The 7,500-nt window shown below is 52.9% G+C and overlaps 1 pseudogene; it reads right to left on the bottom strand.

Moving 5' to 3' along the window:
- The window catches only part of LOC127919783 (C-terminal-binding protein 2-like), a 37,158-nt pseudogene extending 35,423 nt beyond the window's left edge, over positions 1–1,735 (bottom strand).
- Positions 1,736–7,500: the final 5,765 nt, after the last annotated feature.

The following is a 7,500-nucleotide window of genomic DNA, read 5'->3' as shown; positions in this document are numbered from 1 at the left end:
GAGACACCTGGGGAGGAGGACACTCAAGGACATTCAGAGACTTGTCCCGATACCACTCCTGCATTGTGTTGGCTGTGTACTTAGGGTTGTTGTCCTGCTGGAAGGTGAACCTTCGCCCCAGTCTGAGGTCCTGAGGCTCTGGAGCAGGTTTTCATCAAGGAATTCTCTGTACTTTGCTCCGTTCATCTTTCCCTCGATCCTGACTAGTCTCCCAGTCTCCTCGGGCTGAAAAACATCCCCACAGCATGATGCTGCCACCACCATGCTTCACCGTAGGGATGGTGCCAGGTTTCCTCCAGATGTGACGCTTGGCATTCAGGCCAAAGAGTTCAACCTTGTTTCATCAGACCAGAGAATGTTGTTTCTCATGGTCTCAGAGTCCTTTAGGTGCCTTTTGGCAAACTCCAAGCGGGCTGTCATATGCCTTTTACTGAGAAGTGGCTTCCGTCTGACCCCGGTTGCTCAGTTTGGCCGGGTGGCCAGCTCTAGGAAGAGTCTTGGTGGTTCCAAACTTCTTCAATTTAAGAATGATGGAGGCCACTGTGTTCTTGGGAACCTTCAATGCTGCAGAAATGTTTTGGTACCCTTCCCCAGATCTGTGCCTCGACACGATCCTGTCTCGGAGCTCTACAGAGAATTCCTTTGACCTCATGGCTTGGGTTTTGCACTGACACCTCAATGATGATTAATGAAAACAGGACGCACCCGAGTCTCAGAGCAAAAGGTCTGAATACTTATGTAAATAAGGTATCTTTTCTATTTGTAATAAATTAGCTACAATTTACAAGAACCAGTTTTTGCGTTGTCATTATGGGGTATAATATATATAATAATAATATATATATATATGATATATAATATATGCCATTTAGCAGACGCTTTTATCCAAAGCGACTTACAGTCATGTGTGCATACATTCTACGTATGAGTGGTCCCGGGAATCGAACCCACTACCCTGGCGTTACAAGCGCCATGCTCTACCAACTGAGCTACAGAAGGACCTGGGTATTGCGTGTGATGAGGACAAATCTTTATTTCATCCATTTTAGAACAAGGCTGTAACGTAAACATGTGGAAAGAAATCAAGGGGTCTGAATACTTTCCGAGTGCCCTGCACGTGTGTCACGTTCTGACCTTTATTTCCTTTGTTTTGTCATTATTTAGTCTGGTCAGGGCGTGAGTTGGGGTGGGCAGTCTATGTTTGTTTTTCTATGTTTTGGGGTATTTCTATGTTTCGGTGTAGTATGGTTCTCAATCAGAGGCAGGTGTCATTAGTTATCTCTGATTGAGAACCATACTTAGGTAGCCTGGGTTTCACTGTGTGTTTGTGGGTGATTGTTCCTGTCTCTGTGTTTTGCACCAGATAGGACTGTTTAGGTTTTCCACATTTATTGTTTTGTAGTGTTCATGTTTATCTGTTTTTATTAAACATGAGTCAATATAACCACGCTGCGTTTTGGTCCTCCTCTACTTCACCACAGGAAGACCCTGACAACGTGTTACCGAAAGTAACTTCTGGATAAAAGCGTCTCTGCTAAGTGACTCCATTCTGCCGATCATAGTTGGGTGAATATCGGTGCGTACCCAGCTCTCCGGCTGCCTTGATGTCGATGTTGTCGTAGCCGCTGCCGATGCGGATGATGATGCGTAGGGCCTTGAACTTCTCCAGGTCCTCTCTGGTCAGAGTGATGGTGTGGTACATCATGGCCCCTACTGCCTCGTTCAACACCTGGAGAGACAAACAGACACGGTCAAGATGGCCCCTACTGCCTCGTTCAACACCTGGAGAGACAAACAGACACGGTCAAGATGGCCTCTACCGCCTCGTTCAACACCTGGAGAGACAAACAGACACGGTCAAGATGGCCCCTACTGCCTCGTTCAACACCTGGAGAGACAAACAGACACGGTCAAGATGGCCCCTACTGCCTCGTTCAACACCTGGAGAGACAAACAGACACGGTCAAGATGGCCCCTACTGCCTCGTTCAACACCTGGAGAGACAAACAGACACGGTCAAGATGGCCCCTACTGCCTCGTTCAACACCTGGAGAGACAAACAGACACGGTCAAGATGGCCCCTACCGCCTCGTTCAACACCTGGAGAGACAAACAGACACGGTCAAGATGGCCCCTATTGCCTCGTTCAACACCTGGAGAGACAAACAGACACGGTCAAGATGGCCCCTACTGCCTCGTTCAACACCTGGAGAGACAAACAGACACGGTCAAGATGGCCCCTATTGCCTCGTTCAACACCTGGAGAGACAAACAGACACGGTCAAGATGGCCCCTATTGCCTCGTTCAACACCTGGAGAGACAAACAGACACGGTCAAGATGGCCTCTACTGCCTCGTTCAACACCTGGAGAGACAAACAGACACGGTCAAGATGGCCCCTACTGCCTCGTTCAACACCTGGAGAGACAAACAGACACGGTCAAGATGGCCCCTACTGCCTCGTTCAACACCTGGAGAGACAAACAGACACGGTCAAGATGGCCCCTACCGCCTCGTTCAACACCTGGAGAGACAAACAGACACGGTCAAGATGGTCCCTACCGCCTCGTTCAACACCTGGAGAGACAAACAGACACGGTCAAGATGGCCCCTACTGCCTCGTTCAACACCTGGAGAGACAAACAGACACGGTCAAGATGGCCCCTACTGCCTCGTTCAACACCTGGAGAGACAAACAGACACGGTCAAGATGGCCCCTACCGCCTCGTTCAACACCTGGAGAGACAAACAGACACGGTCAAGATGGCCTCTACCGCCTCGTTCAACACCTGGAGAGACAAACAGACACGGTCAAGATGGCCTCTACCGCCTCGTTCAACACCTGGAGAGACAAACAGACACGGTCAAGATGGCCCCTACTGCCTCGTTCAACACCTGGAGAGACAAACAGACACGGTCAAGATGGCCCCTACCGCCTCGTTCAACACCTGGAGAGACAAACAGACACGGTCAAGATGGCCTCTACCGCCTCGTTCAACACCTGGAGAGACAAACAGACACGGTCAAGATGGCCCCTACCGCCTCGTTCAACACCTGGAGAGACAAACAGACACGGTCAAGATGGCCCCTACCGCCTCGTTCAACACCTGGAGAGACAAACAGACACGGTCAAGATGGCCCCTACTGCCTCGTTCAACACCTGGAGAGACAAATGGTCAAGATGGTCCCTACCGCCTCGTTCAACACCTGGAGAGACAAACAGACACGGTCAAGATGGCCTCTACCGCCTCGTTCAACACCTGGAGAGACAAACAGACACGGTCAAGATGGCCCCTACCGCCTCGTTCAACACCTGGAGAGACAAACAGACACGGTCAAGATGGCCCCTACCGCCTCGTTCAACACCTGGAGAGACAAACAGACACGGTCAAGATGGCCCCTACCGCCTCGTTCAACACCTGGAGAGACAAACAGACACGGTCAAGATGGCCCCTACCGCCTCGTTCAACACCTGGAGAGACAAACAGACACGGTCAAGATGGCCCCTACTGCCTCGTTCAACACCTGGAGAGACAAACAGACACGGTCAAGATGGTCCCTACTGCCTCGTTCAACACCTGGAGAGACAAACACACACGGTCAAGATGGCCCCTACCGCCTCGTTCAACACCTGGAGAGACAAACAGACACGGTCAAGATGGCCCCTACCGCCTCGTTCAACACCTGGAGAGACAAACAGACACGGTCAAGATGGCCCCTACTGCCTCGTTCAACACCTGGAGAGACAAACAGACACGGTCAAGATGGCCCCTCCTGCCTCGTTCAACACCTGGAGAGACAAACAGACACGGTCAAGATGGCCCCTACCGCCTCGTTCAACACCTGGAGAGACAAACAGACACGGTCAAGATGGCCCCTACTGCCTCGTTCAACACCTGGAGAGACAAACAGACACGGTCAAGATGGCCCCTACTGCCTCGTTCAACACCTGGAGAGACAAACAGACACGGTCAAGATGGCCTCTACCGCCTCGTTCAACACCTGGAGAGACAAACAGACACGGTCAAGATGGCCCCTACTGCCTCGTTCAACACCTGGAGAGACAAACAGACACGGTCAAGATGGCCCCTACCGCCTCGTTCAACACCTGGAGAGACAAACAGACACGGTCAAGATGGCCCCTACTGCCTCGTTCAACACCTGGAGAGACAAACAGACACGGTCAAGATGGCCCCTACTGCCTCGTTCAACACCTGGAGAGACAAACAGACACGGTCAAGATGGCCCCTACTGCCTCGTTCAACACCTGGAGAGACAAACAGACACGGTCAAGATGGCCCCTACCGCCTCGTTCAACACCTGGAGAGACAAACAGACACGGTCAAGATGGCCCCTACTGCCTCGTTCAACACCTGGAGAGACAAACAGACACGGTCAAGATGGCCCCTACCGCCTCGTTCAACACCTGGAGAGACAAACAGACACGGTCAAGATGGTCCCTACCGCCTCGTTCAACACCTGGAGAGACAAACAGACACGGTCAAGATGGTCCCTACCGCCTCGTTCAACACCTGGAGAGACAAACAGACACGGTCAAGATGGCCCCTACTGCCTCGTTCAACACCTGGAGAGACAAACAGACACGGTCAAGATGGTCCCTACCGCCTCGTTCAACACCCGGAGAGACAAACAGACACGGTCAAGATGGTCCCTACTGCCTCGTTCAACACCTGGAGAGACAAACAGACACGGTCAAGATGGCCCCTACTGCCTCGTTCAACACCTGGAGAGACAAACAGACACGGTCAAGATGGCCCCTACTGCCTCGTTCAACACCTGGAGAGACAAATGGTCAAGATGGCCCCTACCGCCTCGTTCAACACCTGGAGAGACAAACAGACACGGTCAAGATGGCCCCTACTGCCTCGTTCAACACCTGGAGAGACAAACAGACACGGTCAAGATGGCCCCTCCTGCCTCGTTCAACACCTGGAGAGACAAACAGACACGGTCAAGATGGCCCCTACCGCCTCGTTCAACACCTGGAGAGACAAACAGACACGGTCAAGATGGCCCCTACTGCCTCGTTCAACACCTGGAGAGACAAACAGACACGGTCAAGATGGCCCCTACCGCCTCGTTCAACACCTGGAGAGACAAACAGACACGGTCAAGATGGCCCCTACTGCCTCGTTCAACACCTGGAGAGACAAACAGACACGGTCAAGATGGCCCCTACTGCCTCGTTCAACACCTGGAGAGACAAACAGACACGGTCAAGATGGCCCCTACTGCCTCGTTCAACACCTGGAGAGACAAACAGACACGGTCAAGATGGTCCCTACCGCCTCGTTCAACACCCGGAGAGACAAACAGACACGGTCAAGATGGCCCCTACTGCCTCGTTCAACACCCGGAGAGACAAACAGACACGGTCAAGATGGCCCCTACTGCCTCGTTCAACACCTGGAGAGACAAACAGACACGGTCAAGATGGTCCCTACTGCCTCGTTCAACACCTGGAGAGACAAACAGACACGGTCAAGATGGCCCCTACTGCCTCGTTCAACACCTGGAGAGACAAACAGACACGGTCAAGATGGCCCCTACTGCCTCGTTCAACACCTGGAGAGACAAACAGACACGGTCAAGATGGCCTCTACCGCCTCGTTCAACACCTGGAGAGACAAACAGACACGGTCAAGATGGTCCCTACCGCCTCGTTCAACACCTGGAGAGACAAACAGACACGGTCAAGATGGCCTCTACCGCCTCGTTCAACACCTGGAGAGACAAACAGACACGGTCAAGATGGTCCCTACTGCCTCGTTCAACACCTGGAGAGACAAACAGACACGGTCAAGATGGCCCCTACTGCCTCGTTCAACACCTGGAGAGACAAACAGACACGGTCAAGATGGCCCCTACTGCCTCGTTCAACACCTGGAGAGACAAACAGACACGGTCAAGATGGCCTCTACCGCCTCGTTCAACACCTGGAGAGACAAACAGACACGGTCAAGATGGCCTCTACTGCCTCGTTCAACACCTGGAGAGACAAACAGACACGGTCAAGATGGCCCCTACTGCCTCGTTCAACACCTGGAGAGACAAACAGACACGGTCAAGATGGTCCCTACCGCCTCGTTCAACACCTGGAGAGACAAACAGACACGGTCAAGATGGCCCCTACCGCCTCGTTCAACACCTGGAGAGACAAACAGACACGGTCAAGATGGTCCCTACCGCCTCGTTCAACACCCGGAGAGACAAACAGACACGGTCAAGATGGTCCCTACTGCCTCGTTCAACACCTGGAGAGACAAACAGACACGGTCAAGATGGCCCCTACTGCCTCGTTCAACACCTGGAGAGACAAACAGACACGGTCAAGATGGCCCCTACTGCCTCGTTCAACACCTGGAGAGACAAATGGTCAAGATGGCCCCTACCGCCTCGTTCAACACCTGGAGAGACAAACAGACACGGTCAAGATGGCCCCTACTGCCTCGTTCAACACCTGGAGAGACAAACAGACACGGTCAAGATGGCCCCTCCTGCCTCGTTCAACACCTGGAGAGACAAACAGACACGGTCAAGATGGCCCCTACCGCCTCGTTCAACACCTGGAGAGACAAACAGACACGGTCAAGATGGCCCCTACTGCCTCGTTCAACACCTGGAGAGACAAACAGACACGGTCAAGATGGCCCCTACCGCCTCGTTCAACACCTGGAGAGACAAACAGACACGGTCAAGATGGCCCCTACTGCCTCGTTCAACACCTGGAGAGACAAACAGACACGGTCAAGATGGCCCCTACTGCCTCGTTCAACACCTGGAGAGACAAACAGACACGGTCAAGATGGCCCCTACTGCCTCGTTCAACACCTGGAGAGACAAACAGACACGGTCAAGATGGTCCCTACCGCCTCGTTCAACACCCGGAGAGACAAACAGACACGGTCAAGATGGTCCCTACCGCCTCGTTCAACACCCGGAGAGACAAACAGACACGGTCAAGATGGCCTCTACTGCCTCGTTCAACACCCGGAGAGACAAACAGACACGGTCAAGATGGCCCCTACTGCCTCGTTCAACACCTGGAGAGACAAACAGACACGGTCAAGATGGTCCCTACTGCCTCGTTCAACACCTGGAGAGACAAACAGACACGGTCAAGATGGCCCCTACTGCCTCGTTCAACACCTGGAGAGACAAACAGACACGGTCAAGATGGCCCCTACTGCCTCGTTCAACACCTGGAGAGACAAACAGACACGGTCAAGATGGCCCCTACCGCCTCGTTCAACACCCGGAGAGACAAACAGACACGGTCAAGATGGTCCCTACTGCCTCGTTCAACACCTGGAGAGACAAACAGACACGGTCAAGATGGCCCCTACTGCCTCGTTCAACACCTGGAGAGACAAACAGACACGGTCAAGATGGCCCCTACTGCCTCGTTCAACACCTGGAGAGACAAATGGTCAAGATGGCCCCTACCGCCTCGTTCAACACCTGGAGAGACAAACAGAC

The sequence above is a fragment of the Oncorhynchus keta genome, unplaced genomic scaffold, assembly GCF_023373465.1.
Source record: "Oncorhynchus keta strain PuntledgeMale-10-30-2019 unplaced genomic scaffold, Oket_V2 Un_contig_1748_pilon_pilon, whole genome shotgun sequence".
NCBI classification, from domain to species: Eukaryota; Metazoa; Chordata; class Actinopteri; order Salmoniformes; family Salmonidae; genus Oncorhynchus; species Oncorhynchus keta.
Note: the sequence above shows the minus strand (reverse complement) of the source record. Positions and strands in the feature narration are given on the sequence as shown.